The 24,311-nt window shown below is 40.5% G+C and overlaps 1 pseudogene; it reads right to left on the reverse strand.

Moving 5' to 3' along the window:
• Window positions 1-955: 955 nt before the first annotated feature.
• LOC146674464 (scavenger receptor cysteine-rich domain-containing protein DMBT1-like) lies at window positions 956-8,547 on the reverse strand (annotated as a pseudogene).
• Window positions 8,548-24,311: the final 15,764 nt, after the last annotated feature.

A 24,311-nucleotide genomic window follows, 5' to 3' on the forward strand; every position in this document is an offset into this window, starting at 1 on the left:
ATAAGATTTTAAGCAGTAATGCACTTATTCTTGCAGCACTGGTTGTGTGTGTCGACACAACCAGTTATATAAATAAATTATCTGATTCGGTGTTACACGAAAACCATGATTTGTAAATTATTACTGTTAAAATGGGTAAAACTAAACAACTGTAAACTTCATCCTTCTGCTTTTTGAGAATATTTAAAGATATTTGTTGCAACTGTATTATTTTTTAACTTTTTTTTCCTAAACTGTTTACAGTGTATTTTGTTATATTTTTATTTCAAGTTCAAAATAAAATAGTCAATCTATCAATTAATTCATCTTTAATAATTCATAAAATGCAGTACAATACATAATTTATATGAATTCACAATAATTATTAATTGATCATTACTGAATCCAAGTAAGTAAAATAAGAGCAAAAAACAAAGCAGAACTACACACTCTCATGAAAAACAAACACAAAGGGAAGAGAAATCATTATCTAACTTAAACACATTATTGAAGAAGCCAAAGGTCTCCTGCTATGTGTGTCCTATTTAAGTATTGGTCTCATAAAAAGAAGCGTTTTTCATTAGTAAAGACAAAATAATCTAAGGCTTCTTGAATTTATATGCAGGTTTATATTGAAATGGATCCTAACAGAATGATCTTGCTGTTGTGTTTAATATATAGACTTCAATTATAAAGTAAAGTCAAGTAAAATCTAAATTTGATAGTCTCTTTGCTGAGACAAACCAAACTCATCACTGTTGAAAATTCATCACAGAAAATATTTGCTAAATCCATTGAAGTTAGCACTCTTTAACAGGTTACGTTTGGCTTACAACTAAATGCAGCACAACAGTAAACAAGCACAAAAAGCAGATATACTTTATAAAAATATGGAATGAATCAATAAGGTGCTTTTTAAAGGTTTTATATAACATTAGGTCTTTTTTTATACAGTTTTGGAAACAAACAGACTGAACTATGGAGGACACGTCTCTTGCTTTTTGAGCCTTTTCTTTTCTGGAAGTTTCTGCCAGCTCACTTTTACGTCATCAGATGAACCTCCCAACTTCTTTTCAACCTGTGTAACAGAAACGAGGATTTAATTGTTGCCTGTATTTTACAGATTCTCTGGGTAAAGATTAGAAAGTTGTCTCAGTGTAAAAGTAAGCTGTGTGTTTAAAAATTTGACTGTTTAGAGAAATAAGCATGTCTGTCTGGGAATTAGGCAAGTAAATTACCTTACTTGAACAGTACAGAGAAATCTCCATCAACAAATACGAACATCTTGAAGATGAAACTTTACTCTGCATTTAAGTATTCTATACACGTTACCCATTTCAAGATGCCCTCCCTCACAGCGGGGTCTGTCATGTCCACTTGGGAGTTGACATCAGCCAGATTCAGTTTCACCGAGAACTTTTTCCGTGAAGCTGGTGAGATCATAAAATTCTCTTTAATTTTAGTTCATATCTATACAGTTTATATAATTACAGTCACCACCAACATTGTCAATATTTCTAACAGTGGTGTTTATGTGGGTGTCTCAGGTTCAAAACTGGTTTGCACTCATTTTTATGTCAAACTGGCAGCATGTTCTTGTTCTATACAAGTTACTGAACAACTACATTACAGTGTAATTGATTGTAATGATGACCCGATGGGATGTGAAAGGAATGAGCTGAGAGGTGATTGAACATAACTGTAGTAAAGTCTGTGTCAAAGCTGATTGTATTATTTCTCTGTGGATAGAGGTGCATTATAGACAAAATGATTTTCCCAATGAGATATATGATGAAGCAATAAAATAGTTATAATTACCATTTTTAACATTCTGTGGATGATCCAAAATTTTTCTCACCTGAACAGATGACAGTAGCGCTCTGACCACGTTCACATTTTTTTATTCCAAATCTACTGTGTTTACACTCAGTTAGAGAACTTTCATTTCCTGAACAGGTCACATTATCAAGCCAAATCTGTCCAGTTCCTGCACCAAACTGAGCCGATTGAGGAGTCTTTACTGCCGTCCCACAGTTCAGCTCTCTGCAAACCACCGCGGCATCATTTAAGTCCCAGTTATCATCACAGACTGTTCCCCAGGTGTTACTGTGATAAATTTCAACTCTGCCAGAGCATCGAGTCGATCCAGACCCGGCTAATCTGACCAGACCTATTTGGCAAAAAAATAAAAAAATAAAAAAATAAATCTTTAAAATGTTGGTTAAATTACATAAAAATAAAGATTTTGTAGATGATACAAAGGAACAGACAGACTTTCATTTTCTTTAGTTTATAAATTTTTTGCACCTGAACAGAAGACACCAGCATCTTGTTGATGTCCACAGTAGTTTGTTCCAAATCCACTGTGTTGACACTCTGTTAAAGAATTTTCATTTCCTGAACAGGCCATATACGAAAACCAAATCTGTCCACTTCCTGCACCAAAGTAAGCTGATGGAAGAGCCTGTAGTGCTGTCCCACAGTTTAACTCTCTGCAAACCACCTGAGCATCATTTACATCCCAGCCATTATCACAGACTGTTCCCCAGATGTTATTGTAATAAACTTCAACTCTGCCAGAACATCGAGTCAATCCAGATCCAATTAATCTGATGGGAACACCTGAAAACAAAACAGGGAACATTCATCTAACAACTCCAACATCATTGCGGACGACACTACAGTGGTGGGTCTTATCACCAACAGTGATGAGACGGCTTACAGGGAGGAGGTCAGCGCCCTGACCCACTGGTGTCAAGACAACCATCTCACCCTCAACGTCGCAAAGACAAAGTGGACTTCCGGAGGTGCAGAGAAGTACACACCCCCATCACCATCAACGGCGCTGCTGTGGAGAGAGTGAGCAGCTTCCGGTTCCTTGGCGTACATCTGGCTGAGGATCTTACGTGGTCAGTACACACAAACAAAACAGTGAAGAAGGCGCAGCAGCGCCTCTTCTTTCTCAGGAGACTGAAAAGATTCGGCATGAGCCCCCGCATCCTCAGGACCTTCTATCACTGTGCCATTGAGAGCATCCTCACTGGATGCATCACCACCTGGTATGGCAACAGCACCGCCTACAACTGCAAAGCTCTCCAGCGAGTAGTGCGGTGCTCTGAACGGATAATTGGAGGTGAGCTTCCCTCCCTCCAAGACATCTACAGGAAGCGCTGCCTGAGGAAAGCGGGGAGGATCATCAAGGACTCCAGTCACCCCAGCCATAAACTGTTCAGACTACTTCCATCAGAAAGGAGGATCTGCAGCATCCGGTCCCGTACCAGCAGACTGAGAGACAGCTTCTTCCATCAGGCCATCAGACTGCTGAACACGTCATAGACACCTCAGCTTCACTACTGGAACTTCAACATTATGCACTACATACCGTACAGTAATGCCACTGTTTTGCACATATTCAACTCTGTATATTTTTATATTTTTATATATTTTATTTTATTATTCTTTACTATTTAATTTGTAAAACTGTGTATACACACACACCCACACACACACACACACACACACACACACACACACACACACACACACACGTAGAAAAACATTTAGTATACACATCTAGAAATGCATACACTATTATATATTGTACATATATTTATTAGTGTCAGGTTGGCCATTCTTGTATTTTGCTCGTTTGTGTTGTTGTGTTTTGCACATCTCTGTTGCTTGTGGGGCTCGCACACAAGAATTTCACTCGCATGTGCTGTACCAGTGTGCCTGCACATGTGATGTGACAATAAAAGTGATTTGATTTGATTTGATTCATTGTAAATGGTATTATGTTTAATTTTCACGACTAGTTAACTATGTTCAACATATATTCTAAAAAGTCTTATCGTGCCATCACACATTCCATTTTTCTATTGCCCATCTATCATCATTATTAACCCTGTTTTCTTCTCGTAGTAATTCCTAATGCTGTTTGGATGCAAATGGCTCTCCTACATGCATATAAACTGAGCACGAGGAGCATGTGGGTCTCTCCTTCTTGCTTTCTCCCTCACCACCATAAACTTTGCTACTAGTTTTCAGTTGCTTCTAGCAGATATGTTTAATTATTACTAATCAAATAATCATTCTTATAAACAAGAATCTTTCCTGCTCTTTTTCCATTGTTGAAGGAAAAGAGCAGGTAAAATTGAAGGAAATTTGAAATTGCTGACTAAGGATGAAGGTATATTTGGTAAGAGTCATGTTGCTGTGATGACACTCGGTTGCATCAAACTGATATTGAATCAGTGTGCAGTTTTACTAAAACAATGATGGACTCTATAGTTTTCTCTCGTCCTTTGCCCTATCAGCCAGATGTGACATGTAAGCCATATGCAGTGTTGGGGAGTAACGGAATACATGTACCGCCGCTACGTATTTAAAATACAAAATATGAGTAACTGTATTCCGTTACAGTTACCGTTTAAAAGGGTGGTATTCAGAATACAGTTACTTTGTTGAAATAAATGGATTACACTGCGGTACTTTCCTGTTTCATATAGTCGCGGGTCTCTGTCTCTCGCAAGAAAAGTTGACCCACACAACAAAGTAAAGCTATTTTTCGGCTACGAGCCGACAGGGACCCCGCCGTATTAGTCAGAGGTCCCTTTACTACAGTTCGGAGTTGCGGACCTTCAGTAATAGTAATAAATCACACAGCAATAGTACATTTACGTTGTTGTAAAAAGCATGATAATATATTAAGTAATCCAAAGTATTCAGAATACGTTACTGTCATTGAGTAACGTAATGGAATACGTTACAGAATACATTTTGGGGCATGTATTCTGTATTCTGTAATGGAATACATTTTAAAAGTAACCTTCCCAACACTGGCCATATGTTCTTCTTAAACTGCTGACTGACTCAGGGTTGTCCACAGAATGATGTGGGATTCTTAGGTAATATAAACAATTCTGGGGAAATCCTGGTCCTGTTAAAAAAACTGGCATCCATCCCACTTTAGATGTAGGAATTTATTAAACACCCGAAAACATCATGAAGGAGAGTTACAGTCCTATTTGCCTCCTTGCATCTTCCATCCACCAAAGACCTTATTCTCATTGATCAGGGGTGGCCATCTCCAGGCCTTGAGAGGCAGTGTCCTGCAGGTTTTAGATGTCCTTGATCCAACACAGCTGATTAAAATAGGTAGATTACTTCCTCAATTTGTCTTGAAGTTCTCCAGAGGCTGGTAATGAACTAATCATTTGATTCAGGTGTTTTGACTCAGGGTGAGCTCTAAAACCTGCAGGACACCGGCCCTCGATGTCTGGAGTTGGCTTTTCTTCCTTGTTAGTAAATAAATTAATTGTTGATCAAGATAGTGATTTATTCGGCCTGACAGACACCTGGTTGGAGCTAGATGAATATGTTAGTTTATATGAGCCATACTGCCAGAAAACTCAAAGCACAGGCCGAGGAGGTCGAGTGGCAGCAGTCTTTCACTTCCACATATTATTCAACCATAGACCCAGACAGAGTTTCAATATGACTCTTGGCCTTGTCCACTTAATTGGAAAACTAAAAAAAACAGCTTTATTTGTTTTAATCCATCATCTACCAGACCATTATAGTTTCTATCTGAATTATCTAGCTGACTTTTGTATTTGTTGCTCAGTACTGATTAAATAATTATGGCAGGTGATTTTAAATTCATGTACTTGGTGAAAACAACGGCCCCAATAATTAATTTATTATTAGACTCAGTTGGCTTCTCTCACTTTGGATCTTGTCCCGAAATATTGGTCAGAAACCAAGCATTTAACAATATTCCCTGAAAACCCTCTTTTGTCTGATCATTTACCAACATTTAAATTTACAATGAAGTACACAGCAGTGGTGGTTAAATTTTTGTTATCGTAGGTGTAATGCTGAAAGTCCTGTAAGTTTAAGGCAGTGATTCATCCACTTTTATCTTCTTAAATGCTACCTGCCGGTTACCTAAACCTTTCTCCTTCAGAGGTCAGTTATTCCATTAATAGTGCTATTTTTTGTGCTATAAAAAAGCAAGGATATCTTGAAGTTTACACAGCAACATTCTCACCTCAAAACATCTTAAAAGTTTATTTTGTGATCTAGAAAGAGTAATATTTCAAACTCCGCCACTCTGCGTTCCTCTGCAACTGCCTCGTTTGAGTTTCGGATGAAATGCATTCTGGGATATTTGCCTGGGTTTGGCTATAGTAGCTAGCAAGCTGATTGAAGACCAAAAAAACCAATCAGAATTTTTGCATCCAAGTCTGTCACTGGTTGGTTTTGTGGCACAAATATAACGGTGTACAGAAAGAGTTGAACGCGCAGGGGCAGAGACGTTGAGAGCGCAAGCAACACATTGCCAGCGGGTCCACAGAGATCTTAGCAAGAGCAAATGCAAAAACTGAGCGAGAGGGCCTGTTATTGTGTGTTTATATGGATGATAGCAAACACTGAAATACATTTTTTGCACGCAGCAATGAATTTTGTTTGCACAAATTTAGGTTTTCTTCACTCAAAATAAATTTCTCGTCAAAATGCAACACTTGCACCTGCAAATTTTTTTTACATGTGCTCAATTGGTTTTTTTTTTTACGTGTGCTCAGAATAGTGGCACAAAAATAACACCATACCCATCGAAGTGGGATTGTTGTGTGACTTCCTGTTAGTTCCCCAGCAAGCCAGTAAGTGTTAGTCTGTGTCCCAGTTCAGGGTCTGCACGCTTGAAGTACGCATTTTAAGTGTAATTACGTCACCACCACGCGACGAAGGCTGTCCCAATTCGAAATGTACTTCAAATTTATACTCCAAATGCGCCATCGATTTCCCCAAATATCAAGCGTGGTCCAGTGCACGCTTCGTGGTCCCATTTACCCCAAAATTCATAGCACAGCGGTGGGTGTGGATAATTTTGCCGCAAAATACGGCAGAAGGGAGCAGCCGAAGAGTGAACTGTCAAAAGTAAGTACTGAATATGATGTCACTTATTTATGTGCGAATGTTTAATAATGAAGAACATTAAAACTGTTGGCCACATGTCGGCAAAGTTGTGTGACATTAGTGATGTCTGTACTTTCAGCGTTAACTTGGTTGTAAAGCCAACCAAGTGCTGAAAATGACTTTTCAGCACAGAAATGAAGCCCAACAATCATGTTTTACAGTCCTGTGGTCTCAGCCTCAGATACTCAACTAATCAAAGTGATGTCATCACAAAAATGAATGACTAACAAAACATTTTTCTCCTTCATTTCTGTCACACAATGCTGTATGTAACGTTTCTCACGGTTAGTATCATGGTTGCTAGGCAACCTGCAGCGCAACAAAGCCTAGACCGTCTATTTCACAGGCCTCTCACTTCCGCACTTCTCGTACTTATAGTACGCACCGTACGTAGTACGCGTAGTGTGCGTACTTCAAGCATGCAGACCCTGAATTGGGATACAGCCTTAGTCTGCCACGATTGTGGAATTTACTAATGGCTGCCTGTGTTTTTCCCAGGAGGATTGCAGGAACTAGAGGACAGTCAGCTCAAGGAGTGGAGACATGGAGCACTGGGATGGAGAGAATACACAGAGCAGGAGTCTGGAATGCACTGAGGATTTGGTTTTGGATTATTATTTACTGCATCTTGAAAGAGCTGATTGTAAAAGCGAAGCTCTCAATTTACTAGTCGATCTACGTCCCTACCCTCACCTATGGTCACGAGCTGTGGGTAGTGACCAAAAGAACGAGATCGCGGATACAAGCGGCAGATATGAAAAATACTTTTTTTTTTTTTAAGTTTTGTATAGAAATTACACAAAATTCAGAGCATGGAGTCGATCCAGATCCAACTAATCTGATCAGGCCTGTCAGGAGAAATAATGAAGAATATTCTGAGATTGTTAATATTATTCTTCCTCACATTAACAAAAGTATTTCAGACACAACATCCAAGAACAAAGTGATCTTCAGTCTCTTGAGTATCTGGAAGTTATCTCACCTGAACAAATGACACCAGCAGTCTGATAATATCCACAGGTGTATGTTCCAAATCCAAGATGTTGACACTGAGTTAGAGAACTTTCATTTCCTGAACAGGTCACATTATCAAGCCAAATCTGTCCACCTACTGCCCCAAAGTAAGCTGATCGAGGAGCCTGCAGTGCCGTCCCACAGTTTAACTCTCTGCACACCACCTCTGCATCATTTAAGTCCCAGCCGTTGTCACAGACTGTTCCCCAGGTGTTGCCATAATAGAATTCAACTCTTCCAGAGCATCGAGTCGATCCAGACCCAACTAACCGGACTGGACCTGCCAGGCAATAGAAGTTATTTATATTTCAATTCCTCTTTGCACTAGAAAAACCCCAACACTTTTATAAATTTATAAAGCACTTTTAAAAACAACAGCAGGGCTGAACAGATGCTGTGAAAACATTTAATGTATGACAGACTAGACCAGGCTGACCAACAGTGACATGAGTATCTAAAATGTTTCTCACCTGAACAGATGACACCAGCATCTTGTTGATGTCCACAGTAGTTTGTTCCAAATCCACTGTGTTGACACTCAATTAAAGAACTTTCATACCATGAACAGCCCATGTTATCAAGCCAAATCTGTCCAGTTCCTGCACCAAAGTAAGCTGATCGAGGAGCCTGTAGTGCTGTCCCACAGTTTAACTGTCTGCAAACCACGTGAGCATCATTTACATCCCAGCCATTATCACAGACTGTTCCCCAGCTGTTATTGTGATAAACTTCAACTCTACCAGAACATCGAGTTGATCCAGATCCAACTACTCTAACTGTACCTATCAGGCAAAGAAGTTGAAAAAGTATTTCATATATGACACACAATACCAGACTAATCTGCAATGGCTACAATTTTTCTCACCTGAACAGATCACACCCGCATCCTGACCATGTCCACAGCTGTTTGATCCAAATCCACTGTGTTGGCACTCAGTCAGAGAACTTTCATTTCCTGAACAGGTCACATTATCAAGCCAAATCTGTCCAGTTCCTGCACCAAAGCGAGCTGATCGAGGAGCCTGCAGTGCTGTCCCACAGTTTAACTGTCTGCAAACAACCTGAGAATCATTTAAGTCCCAGTTATCATCACAGACTGTTCCCCAGGTGTTACTGTGATAAATTTCAACTCTGCCAGAGCATCGAGTCGATCCAGACCCGGCTAATCTGACCAGACCTATTTGGCAAAAAAATAAATAAATAAATAAATAAATCTTTAAAATGTTGGTTAAATTACATAAAAATAAAGATTTTGTAGATGATACAAAGGAACAGACAGACTTTCATTTTCTTTAGTTTATAAATTTTTTGCACCTGAACAGAAGACACCAGCATCTTGTTGATGTCCACAGTAGTTTGTTCCAAATCCACTGTGTTGACACTCTGTTAAAGAATTTTCATTTCCTGAACAGGCCATATACGAAAACCAAACCTGTCCAGTTCCTGCACCAAAGTAAGCTGATGGAAGAGCCTGTAGTGCTGTCCCACAGTTTAACTCTCTGCAAACCACCTGAGCATCATTTACATCCCAGCCATTATCACAGACTGTTCCCCAGATGTTATTGTGATAAACTTCAACTCTGCCAGAACATCGAGTCAATCCAGATCCAATTAATCTGATGGGAACACCTGAAAACAAAACAGGGAACATTCATTGTAAATGGTATTATGTTTAATTTTCATGACTAGTTAACTATGTTCAACATATATTCTAAAAAGTCTTAGCGTGCCATCACACATCCTATTTTTCTATTGCCCATCTATCATCATTATTAACCCTGTTTTCTTCTCGTAGTAATTCCTAATGCTGTTTGGATGCAAATGGCTCTCCTACATGCATGTAAACTGAGCACGAGGAGCATGTGGGTCTCTCCTTCTTGCTTTCTCCCTCACCACCATAAACTTTGCTACTAGTTTTCAGTTGCTTCTAGCAGATATGTTTAATTATTACTAATCAAATAATCATTCTTATAAACAAGAATCTTTCCTGCTCTTTTTCCATTGTTGAAGGAAAAGAGCAGGTAAAATTGAAGGAAATTTGAAATTGCTGACTAAGGATGAAGGTATATTTGGTAAGAGTCATGTTGCTGTGATGACACTCGGTTGCATCAAACTGATATTGAATCAGTGTGCAGTTTTACTAAAACAATGATGGACTCTGTAGTTTTCTCTCGTCCTTTGCCCTATCAGCCAGATGTGACATGTAAGCCATATGTTCTTCTTAAACTGCTGACTGACTCAGGGTTGCCCACAGAATTATGTGGGATTCTTGGGTAATATAAACAATTCTGGGGAAATCCTGGTCCTGTTCAAAAAACTGGCATCCATCCCACTTTAGATGTAGGAATTTATTAAACACACGAAAACATCATGAAGGAGAGTTACAGTCCTATTCCACCAGGGACACCCACCCCGACACGACACATGGCCAAACAGTTTCAAGGTTCCAAAAATACTATGAAAAATACTTTTTCTTCGTAATTTTGTTAAGTTTTGTTCAGAAATTACACAAAATTCCGTCTCACGTTAAGTGTGATAGAAACAGCTTACACTGACATCCATCTTGATAAAAGATGAGTGTTATGAAGCCGTGTTTACATTTATTTGCACTACTTTCCACTCTGGATGTCTTATGTTAAGCTTTAAGTATAAAAGGGTCCATTCTACAACCTGTTTGTTTGTGTATTTTTAAGTTGTTTAATATAAACATTATTTTGTGCTGATATTCCACTTTTTTCAGAACTAAAGAGTTTTTAAAATCTGCATAATTTTTTTGGCATACAAGTATAATAGAATAGCTTTAGTGTTGAGTTTTTTTTATATTTTAGTATGAACTTGTACAAAATGCAGCAAGAAAACATTTTTTAAAAATTCCTATTGGTATCGAATATCCAAATTTATGATATCAATATTGGACATAAAAAGTATCATTCTGCGGAGGTAAGCATCAATGACACAGAGCTCTCAGTTCTCACTCCTTCTTTATTCGTCTCCAACATCAACTGCACAGATCGCGCCACAAAACACAGGAACACACTTCTTCAACACTGGGTGTGAGTGGAGCCCTCTAGTGGTCCTCCCCCCCCCCCCCCCCCGAATACCCAGCAGAACTAGTCCAGGACCCTGGGCTTAAGCAAACGACCGGAACGGGTGAACCGGGGGGTGTGTGGAACTGACAGAGGGCAACCCAGCCCGGGAGCGAGGCTGGCACTGGCGGTCAGAAAAAGCTGCAGATGACTCGGACTCCGTTGATTGTGGGTCGCTCCTGGCGGAAAAAACAGAATCCATCAGCCCGGTGGCAGGTGGGCGACCGCAGCGAGGGGCCTGGGCCGGGACCACCTGATCCTCTTGCATAACATGTGCAGGCTTAAGTCTGTCAACAGAGACAACCTCCTGGCGACCACCAAAGTCCAAAATGAAATGTTTGTTGCCTGGTTTAAGAACCCTGTATGGCCCGTCATATGGTGGAGTCCAACGAACTCGGGACAAAAGTGTCAGGCAGGCAGTGGTGCACAGGACCAGGAACAGGAAATGAGACTCTTGGGGGGCGAAAAGGCAACGAAGAGGTATCGAAACATGGGGGAGGGCTCTCAGGTAAGAATTCCCCGGGGACCCGGAGGGGCTGGCCGAGGACCAGTTCAGCCGGGGAAACCCCGAGGTCTTCTTTAACCGTGCTACGCAATCCCAGCAAAACCCACGGAAGACGGTCGACCCAGTCGCCACCTGTTAAGGAAGCCCGGAGCGCGGCCTTAAGTGACCGGTGAAACCGTTCGCACATCCCGTTAGCTTGCGGGTGGTATGCTGTGGTGCGGTGGACCTTGACCCCCAGGCCGTCAGCCATAGCAGACCAAAGCTCAGAAACAAACTGGGGGCCCCTGTCCGAGGTAATGTCAGCAGGGGGGCCGAAACGTGGAACCCATGTTGACAAAAATGCTGACTCTGAAATGGCCGCCAACTGGCGCTGCTGGCATGCGCTCCATGGGTCAGAGATATTGGACATCGCAAACGTCAAAGGTTTGTGGTCAACGTACGCAGTAAAGTTGCGACCCTCGAGGAAAAAACGAAAATGTCGTGTCGCGAGGTGCAGAGCCAGCAACTCCCTGTAAAAAACACTGTATTTGCGTTCAGCATCCCGGAGCGTACGACTGAAAAAGGCAAGTGGTTGCCAGAGACCTGGAACCCGCTGTTCCAACACCCCACCCACTGCCACGTCGGACGCGTCGGTGGTCAACACAATCTCCGCCGACGGAAGCGGGTGTGCCAGCAGGACGGTGTCAGCCAGCGCAGACATGGCTGCGGAAAACGCATGGACGTGTTCCGGCAGCCAGTCAACCGGATCTTTGGCTGTTTTACCTTTTAAGGCAGCATAGAGTGGCTGTAGCAGGTGGGCAGCTCTGGGGAGAAAGCCGTTGCAAAAATTTATCATCCCCAAGAACTCCTGCAACGCTTTAACCGACGTGGGACGTGGAAAAGCCGAAACGGCCTGGACTCTGTCGGGCAACGGAACCACACCTTCAGGGGGTAATGACAGCGGTTTTAGGAACGCACAGGAACTTGGTGATACCCCCGCACCAAGTCAATTTTAGAAAAAATCAACGTTCCGGCGAGATTGGCAGAAAAATCGTGAATGTGGGGGATGGGGTAACGGTCATTCTCCGTGGCATTATTTAAACGGCGGAAATCTCCGCATGGCCACCACCGACCGTCCGATTTGTCCACACCCGCGTCGTTGATGCTTACCTCCACATTGGGTGTGAGTAGAGCCCTTTAATGGTCCACCACAATACCATCTGTATTGTACAGTTGTGTACTGTATTTATTCTTATTGTATTCTAATTTTTGCCTCATAACTTTTGCACTGTCCACTTCCTGCTGTGACAAAACAAATTTCCCACGTGTGGGACTAATAAAGGTTATCTTATCTTATCTTATCTTATCTTATCTTATCTCTAATATAAAGTAGAGATGGGCCGATCCGATATTATGTATACTGACCTAAATTACTGGAGCGGCTATCGGAGAGAAATAAAAAGTGTAATCCGATCCATTAAATATCACGAAAGCACCTCACAAAACTTGCGACACGCCATAACTCGCCTCATAACCGTAGGATGTTGGAGCGGTATGCATCACGTGATAGAACGGCTGTGGCGTGCGAGACCTGTCGGTGGTCTGGTTGAGCATTTGGAGCTTAGCTACCAACCCGGCATTTCATCTCCGCCAAAGTTATCCCCGAGAGAAGTAAAGCAAGTGTGTAAGTCCATCTCTGAATGTTTGTAAAGCATTCCCACGTTAAGCTTAACAACCGATATATGGAGCGACTGCCTCTTCTCTCTCTCTCCCTCTCCTGCTGCTACTTCAATCATGAAACTGATCAATGATCAGCTGATCGGCTTTTCTGTTGCAAGTCCGTCTCTCTTCTTTGTTTTTGGCCCACTTCGCACCAGAAAGAGGAAACCAGCGGATAAACAACAGCAGCACGTTTAAGCTTGATAAGCTGTTGTTAGAATTTATTTAATATTACTTTCTACACCAGGATCTTTTTCTACGTAGCTGACGCTGGTAACTGTGCAGGGGCGGATCCAGCAAAGTTTAGCCAGGGGGGCCGATAGGGCATTAACAGGGAAAAGGGGGCACAAAGAAATACTTTCTTATTCTCATTTAAAATGTCTAGCTTTTATTAAATAACTATCTGACACCCAAAGTTTTAATTTGACGTAAAATGAATAGAAGTCCATTACTGTATATAGTAACTATTAAGTCTAATATACCCTAGTAAGCTATACTACTTTTTCCTTTGGGAAGATACCATCTGTGGAGTCTGCAGTTCTGTTAAAGAAAGATGTTTAATCTATTTAATATTTCTTGAAAAATAATTTATTTCTGTGCATTTTCTTTCACACTGGATCAAATTAAGGTTGATTACGTTGATTAAGCATCATGAGGTGGAGGGTGAGGGGTGGTTCCCTATTTTTTATTTATTTTTTGTTGCTAGGAGTTGGAACCCTATTAGTTAGGCTGCTTAATATTTACGCTAAGTACTCTATAAAATACCAGAATAGGGAGGATGGTGTAGGTTTAAGTTTATTAGATTGATCAGTATTTCTGAACTATGAAATATTTTTTTGCATACAGGTATAACAGAATAGCTTTAGTATTGTTGTTGTTTTTTTTTAAATTGAGTATGAACCTATTCAAAATGTAGCAAGATATTTAAAAAAAACAGTTTTATTGATTAAAAAACACACTATATCGGATTCATATCGGTATCGGCAGATATCCAAATTTATGATATCGGTATCGACCATAAAAAAGTGGTATCGTGCCATCTCTAATATAAACTAGACCACAAATCTGTCAAAGTGAGATACAGCATGCCAATAATGCCAATAGAGGACAAGAAAGCTCACAGGCAGGCATTTAAAGTTGGAGAAGATTTCTGGGGGTCAGATTTCTGTCTTTCTCCCTTACATATTAAATTTTAGGGTCATAGTTTGTTTATTAATATACAGTGATTTTAGTTAGCTATCCTTGTTGTTTGTTAATTATTTCCAGCGTTTAAGTGTTTTCTGTGCCTGCCTTGTGTTCCTGGTGTTGTGTCTAGTGTCAATATTTCAATGTGTCAATATTCGTGTTATTTCATGTTTAACTTTGACAGTCCCCTTTTCTGCTTTATGTGTGTGGTGTAGTGTAGTGTGTATAGAGATATATCTATATATAAATAATTTTAATTATAGTCTGTGCTTCCCTTTTGGTTTTATGTCGGATCGTCTGCGCCTTTGCTGGTCTTTCCCCTGTGTTTCCAGGTCTCAGGTTTTCCAGTTATGTTTCCTGTTTAGCTTTCCCAGTATAGGTTTTGTTAGTTAGTTTTCTAGTTGTCATTGCCTTTGTGTGTGTGTGTCTTTGTTTATTTGTGTTTTCTAAGATTTGTATAGCCCTAACAAAAGGCGAGCCTTTTGATATCATCATCGCCAGAGGTGACAATTAGTCAAGTTGGAAGTTATTGTCAGTCTCATTTTCTGATTGATTTCTGTTAGTTCAGTTTTGTTAATGTTGAGTGACTAAGCCTGAATCTGCTTCCCCATTGTATGGTTGGTTCCTGTTCATCGTCCTCTTTGGTCTCTTCAACTGCAACTGTGTTGAGGCGTCTTATATATTAGAATCCATTGAGCCATATATTTAGGAATTTTGAAGCAAACCAACACTCTTGACACAAGAATTGTGTTAACTACAAAAATAACTTAATAAACATCAACCAACCAAAAATAGAATTTCATCCTAACTCAGAAAGGCATAAGACTTCCAAATCTGAGTTTATGACAACTATATAACACCCAAAATACGAAAAATTAATCATGAAATAAAGTTTCCCCGTTTGCAGATAAAGATTTTACCATTGAAATCCTGCATTGAATGGTTACTGTGCAGCTTAATTTGATGGCTAACGCTTAATTTCAGTATGAAACACATCAACGAATGGACAAAAAATCTGTAAAGGGAAACTGTTGTATTTACAGTGTCTGACATGGTATAGATGATCGGAAAAAAAAAATTCTCACCTGAACAGATGGCACCAGCATCGTGATCATGTCCACATTTGTTTGATCCAAATCCATTGTGTTGACACTGAGCTAAAGATTCTTCATTTCCTGAACAGGTCACATTATCAAGCCAAATCTGTCCAGTTCCTGCACCAAACTGAGCGAATGGAGGAGCTCCTAGTGCCGTCCCACAGTTTAACTCTCTGCAAACCACCTGAGCATCGTTCAAGTCCCAGCTATCATCACAGACTGTTCCCCAGCTGTTATTGTGAAATATTTCAACTCTTCCAGAACATCGAGTCGATCCAGATCCAACTAATCTGATCAGATCTATCAGGCAAAGGATGTGAAGCAAATTTTTAATGTGTCTTAAATTAACAAAGAAAAATTATGGTAGTATATACCAGTTGAACGTTTTAAAACACCCCAATTTTTCCACTTGAATTTCATGCTTTTATTTCTTATTTACCTTATGCCTAAATTTGTATTTTGCCATGTTTTCTTATATTGTATTGTTGCTATATTTCTGTACTTTGGTAAGGTGACCTTGAGAGTCTTAAAGGGACCTATAAATAAAATGTATTATTATTATTATTACTATTATTATTATTATTATTATTATTATTATTAGTGGTCATAGTAAGCAAGTCTTAGTTTCAACTGTGAAAAGAAGACTTTGCCTTGTTCTGATATCTTGGCAATGGTTTTCTTGCTTTAACTCATCTTGTCAAACCTGCAACTCAAAGAGGTTTGCCTAGGTCATGAAACGCCACCAATGGACTACTGAAGAGTGGAAGAAGGTATTATTGACAGAATCAAAATTTGAAATTTTCACTTCATCACACAGGATCTTTGTATGTTGTAAGTAGGTGAAAGGATGGTTCCACGCTGTGTGGTAACAACTGTCAAACATTGACGAGGAAGTGTGATGGTCTGGGGCTGTTTAGCTGGATCCAGTGTCAGTGACTTGTAAAGAAAAGTGAGATGCACTCTGAACCAAAATGGCTTCCTCTGTCACAATTTGACTGTGCGGAGCAGGCAGGAAGGGACCCAAATGCAGACTCGTAAGCGGGATATGGACTCAAAACACAGCTTTAGTTGCTGAATGGAAAATAATACAACCCAAACTGGGAAATTAGAAGACCTAAACACACAGGGAGGCACACAGCTATGAGGGAGATGCTGACATAAATACACAGGAGGATAACGAGTGCAGTGAGAACACACAGGGAACACAGCTGACACAACATGACGTCACAGAGGAAGCACAACTAGAAACACCGAACATGGAAACACAAGAGCTTCACAATAAAACAGGAAACGCAGGAACATGATGCAGGAGTGGAGGAGAGGCAGACGAGAAGAGCAAGGGAACATGAGGGAGAGAGAGGAGAGATGACGACCCCTGGAAACAGAATGGAACACAGGAAGGGAAACAAGACGCAAGGGGTGTCACGGTTCTGGGTCCGTTGGACCCAGTATTTTGAGTTTATTATGTTTTGGTGTAATTTTGCATCAGGGATTGTTTTCTTGTTCTCTTGTTGTGTTAATGATGATGATGATTATGATGTTTATTATTAGAGTTTCATGTTTGTGTTTAGGATTTGTTCTTCGGTTGGGTCTGCTTAGTATATGTCTAGTTCCATGTGTCATTTTCTGTCTGTCTCTCAAATGTCAAGTCTGTGTCTTAGTGTGATGGTTTCTTGTTCCTGTTTTATTGTGAAGGTCTGCGTCTTATGTTAGTGTGGGCAGCTTGGTTCCCCCCGTCTCGTTAACCCTGATCTCTCCCAGCTGTGTCTCCCTCCTGTTGCCCATTCGCTGATTACTACCCTGTGTATATTAGCCCTGTGTTTTCCTGTGCTCAGTGTCGCGTCGTACCCTCAGACCCTGCCTGTGTGTTCCTGCTTGGTTTCATGGTTTGGTTTGGGTTTTTGTTTCATGCCAGCAATAAAAGCTGTGGTTTTAGTTACATTTCGTCTCGGAGTCCTGCATTTGGATCCACATTTCCACCTGCCCGCACGCAGAGCCCTGACAAGGGGCTCATATAACATATATAAAAACAGACGGATAGAGACATAGAGGGCAACTAATAATTAAGAATATAAACAGGGAATAAAAGAAACTCACAATACAATAACTAAGACTATAAATGAACCTTAACATAAACCATAATACAAAATATTATTAGAATACAACAAAATAAAAAATGCTGGCTCAAAAGGACCCAGAACCTTTACAACTGCAGCATTCTGCAGCACCATGTAGTTCCCTCTGGTATGTGTCTAATTGGTAAGTAGTGATGTGCGGATCGATCCTGAAATATCGATTCCTCCGATACCAATCATTTATGTTCTAGAATCGATTCTCACATTAAAATATCGATATTTTAGTAATTTAGAGTAAATTTGTAGTTTATCATTAACAGGAACACAGTGGAAAGAAACTATAACATTCGGATCGTCTACATTCAAAGGAACTACTTCCTCTTCCGCCTTTCATAGTCATGTGCGAAATACAGCTGTATAAATGTCTCGCAGCCCCTTGGCGTGCGCACTCACAACAATGGCTGAGCGTAATTGAAGTCATGTGCGGACGAATTTTACCTCCACACACAGCTGAGACGTGGTTTGCAATACATGTGGCAAAAAAAGTGCTCCAAGAGTGAGGTGTTGTGGCCATACTAGGGAGACATTCAAAAGGGCTGTTGGGGGGTAAATACATTTTACAGGGTTTATTTATCGGATAAAATACGTTAAATGTCACCGTTATTATTGGCCGGCCCGGAAACAGCGGGGGTGTCCAATTTCAGAGGCTGCTTCCACCTGAGGACCCGGCCTTCGCGGTCTAAAGAAAGCCGGGTAGTACGTCACGAGCTCCCTCGGTGGAGTGAAGCTCTGCCGTCTGCTCCTTGCTATCTAAAATATAACCGGGCACTGACGTAAACTCTCGACCGTCTCACACTTCTGTTTAACCATTTTCTGTTTGACGTTTATTCAGCTGTGTGAAGGATTAATAAAGTCAAATTTAATTTAATCAAATCTAATAACTTTAATCTCAGCCAAACCGATTTACTCACGAACAAATAAAACACTGAAAAAGCCAAACAATAACATTTTTAAGTTATCAAAGTGACTTATACATCATGTTTAACCCGAATAGGGACAGACCGGGGGGGGTTTGAAGACGATGTGTCGGTCGGCTCAGATATTTGAAGTTTACACAGCTACATTCTCACCTGAAAATATGTTAAAAGTTTTTTTGCGACCCAAAAAGAGAAATAAGAGTAATATTAAAACTAAGTTGCTGCTGCCATTGTTGGAAACTGGAATTGGCTGGGCCACGCTATGAATTCTGCAATATGATTTTTCAATTTTGTTGTCCTAGAAAATCGGGCGAAATTTGGGAGATTGGTGGCTCCGGGAGATTTTCGGGAGGGCACTGAAATTCGGTATTCTCTCGGAAAAATCGGGAGGGTTGGCATGTAGGGTTGTGGCAACATCACTAACCTTGTCAAACACCTCAGAGTAAATCATATCACAGAACATGACGAGCGTATGTTGAGGTGAACTGAAGAGGAGGAGAGAGTCAGGTGCTGCTAGGGCGAGACAGACGTCTGTCACGGAGTCCTTTAGTGCTGCAGGCAGGCAACGTGTTCAAATAGCACAACTTCATTTTTTTTATTTCTATATGATGAACCCTGCATTATTAAGTGATAAGAACAAATAATCTGATGTCCTGTAATCATTATGATGCTATAATTTGAGATACAATAAATAAAATAAGTTTTTGTACAAAGTATCGGTATCGGATCAGTATCGCCGATACCACCCTGAATATTACTTGGTATCGGATCTGAAAGAAAATCAATGGTATCGCACATCACTATTGGTAAGAGGTTCATCCTACGGCAATATAATGACCCAAAACTAAGTCCAAGCTATGCCAGAACTACCTCAGGAAAAAGAGAACAAAACCGTAAGCTTGAAAACATGAAACGGACAGCACAGTCTCCAGTCTTAATTAGCCCCATCACGGTGGTTTAGGATGAACTGGATAAAAGAGTGAAAGCAAAGCAATCATGCATTTATGGGAACTTCTGCAACAAATATGGGAAGAATTTTCTGAAGAATATTTTATTTCTATTGCAGATAGAATGGTGTGTTTAGCTGTTATATGTACCAAAGGTGCTTACTTCGATGTGTCAAAAGATTAGCCCTCTACTGCATGACTTTTTAATTTTGGGGGAAAAATATATTTCTCCCTTTTTTGGGGGAGCTTTAGGGTCCCTAATAATATATCAATCATAAAATTTGACACCCTGCCCCCCCCCCAAACAGATATTGGCTTGTTGCTTCAAGGCAACACTGTGCAACAAGGGTAGTAAAATGCCAAGTAATTCTATAATAAGCTGTATTAGTACAACAAGGATGAACAAATAAATAAACAACAAACAAACAATGTAAACATTTCACAAAACAATAAAACACCAAAATACATCCAACATTTGACCCTAACCCCATGCACGTGCGCGCGCACACACACACACGCACACACACACAGACACGTTGTGTTTCCATCACTTTTGGGGACATTACATTAACTTACATTAATTTCCTGGCGACTTATCCTGACTCTACCCATCACAAGTCCCTGCCTGAACCTTACCCTAACCCTGACTCTAGCCTTCACCCTAAAATTGAATGATTTACCTTGCCCACACAATGTGCTTACACATGGCCCACATACTGCAAAGAATGATGGCCCTTTGGTGGCCCAGACCTGGTTTGCCAGAGGTGGCCCACACATGGGCCAGCACAAGGCCAGTTTCAGACACCCTGGTCGTCCTGTGCTGGCCCATGTGTGGATTACCTTTGGCAAACCTGATCTGGGCCACCAAAGGGCCGTTATTCATTGTGGTATGTGGGCCATCTGTAGGTGGTGTGCAGCCACGGGCGAGTTGTAGACACACTGCTGGCCCTGTGCTGGCCCAGAACGGTTCCAGCTCTAGCCCCAGATGTCAGCATAATGTGTACCTTAATCAAGCCATGCAATAACAACATGTGCCAGAACATGCAAAACAGTGCAAAAGTAACATGCCGGAACTCTGTTCAGACAGTGAATGGACTGATTTTTATGTAGCGCTTTTCTACTCTCCCAGATTACTCAGAGTGCCGGCTTGATACCAGATCCTGGCCAGACCTGCTTGCTATGTGGGCACTAACACACACACAGACACAGTTACTTTACCAACTGACCCCGGACCCCTGAGCTCCTAAGTGTCCCTCAAACCTCATTCAGGGATCCACTCGTCAACTTCACTGTCACTCCCTGAAAGCTCACTGTCCTCACTTTCTGAGGACAGAAAGTGCACATTCCCTTGGTTTCCTTGCATAAAAAGTTTTTACATCCATGTCCTGTAATTATGAGTAGATTGTAAAGTAAAAAACATTGACTATGATCATATAAAAGCACACAAACACATCTCTACACACATATCCAAATGCATTATATTGCCTGAAAAAAATTGGGCTAACTGCGCAGTGTTGCCTTGAGGCAACGAATGAAAATGAACAGTTTTACACTATATACACTCAACAAAAATATAAACGCAACACCTTTGTTACTGCTCCCATATTGTGTATCTGGAATGAATTTTAGGAATGAATTTTAGGTCTCTACGTCCATCCCATGGGGAATGGGAGCAGTAACAAAGGTGTTGCGTTTATATTTTTGTTGAGTGTATATTCATGCACATACAAGTATTTTTTAATATACATTTACTTCACTATAAACATGTAAAATAGTGATCTTTATCTTGCCTCCTGATGGAGATGTCGCTGATGTAGTGCAGCTTGCAGAAAGGGGCCCTGCCCCCCCCCCCCCCCCCCCCCCAAATCAAAGTCACACCACCTTCAACTCATCATTTTATTTGAAAGAGATGTGCCTGGTAGCATTGTTTGAAAAAAAAAGTTTTGGTTTTTTTTGAAGGGCCACCATAAGGCATGAAAATGTGGTTTGTTGCCTCAGGGCAACGCTATGCAGTAGAGGGTTAGAATACATTTTGGTCTGTAAATTTAGTCCATGGTTTAATTTTAATTTTAATTACTTATTTTTACTATGCTTTAATTTCAGAGTTCAATGACACATTACACTGCATAAATAAAATCATTATTAAAAAGAACTGGAGAAATTGGGGTGTTCTAAAACTTTGACCGATAGTATATTGCACCCAAGAAAAGATTTGGTTGAAATGCTTTCAGAATCAAAAATCTTTCTCACCAGAACAGACGACACCAGCATCTTGATTATGTACACAGTTGTTTGTTCCAAAACCACCATGTTGACACTGAGTTAATGAGCCTTCACTTCCTGAGCAGGTCACACGATCAAGCCAAATCTGTCCAGTTCCTGCACCAAAGTGAGCTGATCGAGGAGCCCCCCTTGCGGTCCCACAGTTTAACTGTCTACAAACGATCTCAGCATCATTTAAGTCCCAGCCATCATCACAGACTGTTCCAAAGCTGTTATTGTGATAAACTTCAACTCTGCCAGAACATCGAGTCGATCCAGAGCCAGCTAATCTGATCAGATCTATTAGTTAAAAGATGTGAAGAACTTGATAATATGTTCTTGACCTTGAAAGAAAATGGTTTCACTGATGACAGACAATTTCTGAATGATTCATGTGTCTTTGGTACCTAAACATTTTCTCACCTGAACAGATGACACCAGCATCCTGACCATGTCCACAGTTGTTTGTTCCAAATCCACTGTGTTGACACTCAGTAAGAGAACTTTCACCTCCTGAACAGGTCACATGATCAAGCCAAATCTGTCCAGTTCCTGCACCATAGTAAGCTGAATGAGGAGCTTCTAGTGCCGACCCACAGTTTAACTGTCTGCAAACCACCTCAGCATCATTTAAGTCCCAGCCATCATCACAGACTGTTCCCCAGCTGTTATTGTGGTAAACTTCAACTCTTCCAGAGCATCGAGTCGATCCAGATCCAACTAATCTGATTGGACCTATGAGACAAAAGATATGGACAATATTTTAATGTTATTTGCAATAAAAACAACAAAGTATAACAAATAAGAACAGACTGACGTGCAATGTGTTCAGTATTCAAAATGTGCCTCACCTGAACAGATGACACCAGCGTCTTGTTGATGCCCACAGTTATTTGTTCCAAATTGGTTGTATTTACATTCAATTAGAGAATTTTCATTTCCTGAACAGCCCACATTATCAAGCCAAATCTGTCCAGTTCCTGCACCAAAGAGAGCTGATCGAGGAGCCTCTAGTGCCGTCCCACAGTTTATCTGTCTGCAAACAACCTGAGCGTCTTTTAAGTCCCAGTAATCATCACAGACTGTTCCCCAGATGTTATTGTAATAAATTTCAACTCTTCCAGAGCATCGAGTCGATCCAGACCCGGCTAATCTGATCCGATCTATGATGCAAAAGACATAAACAAAATATTTCATGTATGACACACAATAGCAGACTGACCTGAAATGTCATTGGTACTTAAAAGCTTTCTTACCTGAACAGATGACATCAGCATCATGGTGATTTCCACAACTGTATGTCCCAAATCCACTGCCGTTACATTCAATTAGAGAACTTTCATTTCCTGAACAGCCCACATCATCAAGCCAAATCTGTCCAGTTCCTTCACCAAAGTGAGCTGATTGAGGAGCCTCTAGTGCCGACCCACAGTTTATCTGTCTGCAAACCACTGCAGCATCATTTAAGTCCCAGCCATTATCACAGACTGTTCCCCAGCTGTTATTGTGGTAAACTTCAACTCTACCAGAACATCGAGTCGATCCAGATCCAGTTAATCTGATCAGATCTGAAATGAAAAATATTTTAATACTTTCCTGACAAAATATAAATCATTTATGACATAGAGCGACATATGCTGTGTTCAGTATTTAAAATATTTTCTTACCTGAACAGATGACACCAGCATCATAATAATAATAATTATAATAATAATAATAATTATTGCGCATTCCCCATCCAGAGTAATGACACTGAGTTAAAGAACTTTCACTTCCCGAACAGGCCACATTATAAAGCCAAATTTGTTTAGCTTCTGGACTATAGTAAGATGATAGAGGAGCCTGTATTGCTGTTCCACAGTTTAACTGTCTGCAAACAACCTCAGCCTCGTTTAAGTCCCAGCCATTACCGTAGACTGTTCCCCAGATGTTATTGTAATAAATTTCAACTCTGCCAGAACACTGTGTTGCTCCAGACCCAGCTAACCTGATGGACACACCTAAAAACAAAATACAGAGAACACACATTGTGAATAAAACATACAGTATGTTTAATGTTTTCTTAATTTTGCTGTGAAATCATGTAGTAAAAATAATCTTAGAGGTCAAAACGTCTTACAAAATGCTTAACATGTTAATGTGTAATCCTATAAGTTCCTACAACATAGTAGCTACTTTGGCTGCTTTGTAGGTTTTCAAATGTCCTCAGACTGTTGCTTGATCTTCCTCTTTGGTGCTCTATAGTTGGATATTGTTGTAATATACAGTTTTGTTGTTGATGTTGTTAGCAATAGAGTAGAAAATGGTCCATGGTACTTCTTTTGCTAGCTTGTTAAGTAACATACACGTGTCAATTGTTTGAACTTGAAGCATTTGCAAAGTTGTTCTTGGATGCTTACCGGGTGTCTGTGAATGACCACCTGAAAGTGGATCATAGAGATAAACAGGTCAAATGAGTTTATTGCACATTATGATTCACATTTCTCAACATGTGTGTTAGAGAAA

The sequence above is a fragment of the Rhamphochromis longiceps genome, linkage group LG3 (assembly GCF_057381845.1).
Source record: "Rhamphochromis longiceps isolate RC_006_pf linkage group LG3, R_longiceps_female_GT1.1, whole genome shotgun sequence".
Taxonomy (NCBI): Eukaryota; Metazoa; Chordata; class Actinopteri; order Cichliformes; family Cichlidae; genus Rhamphochromis; species Rhamphochromis longiceps.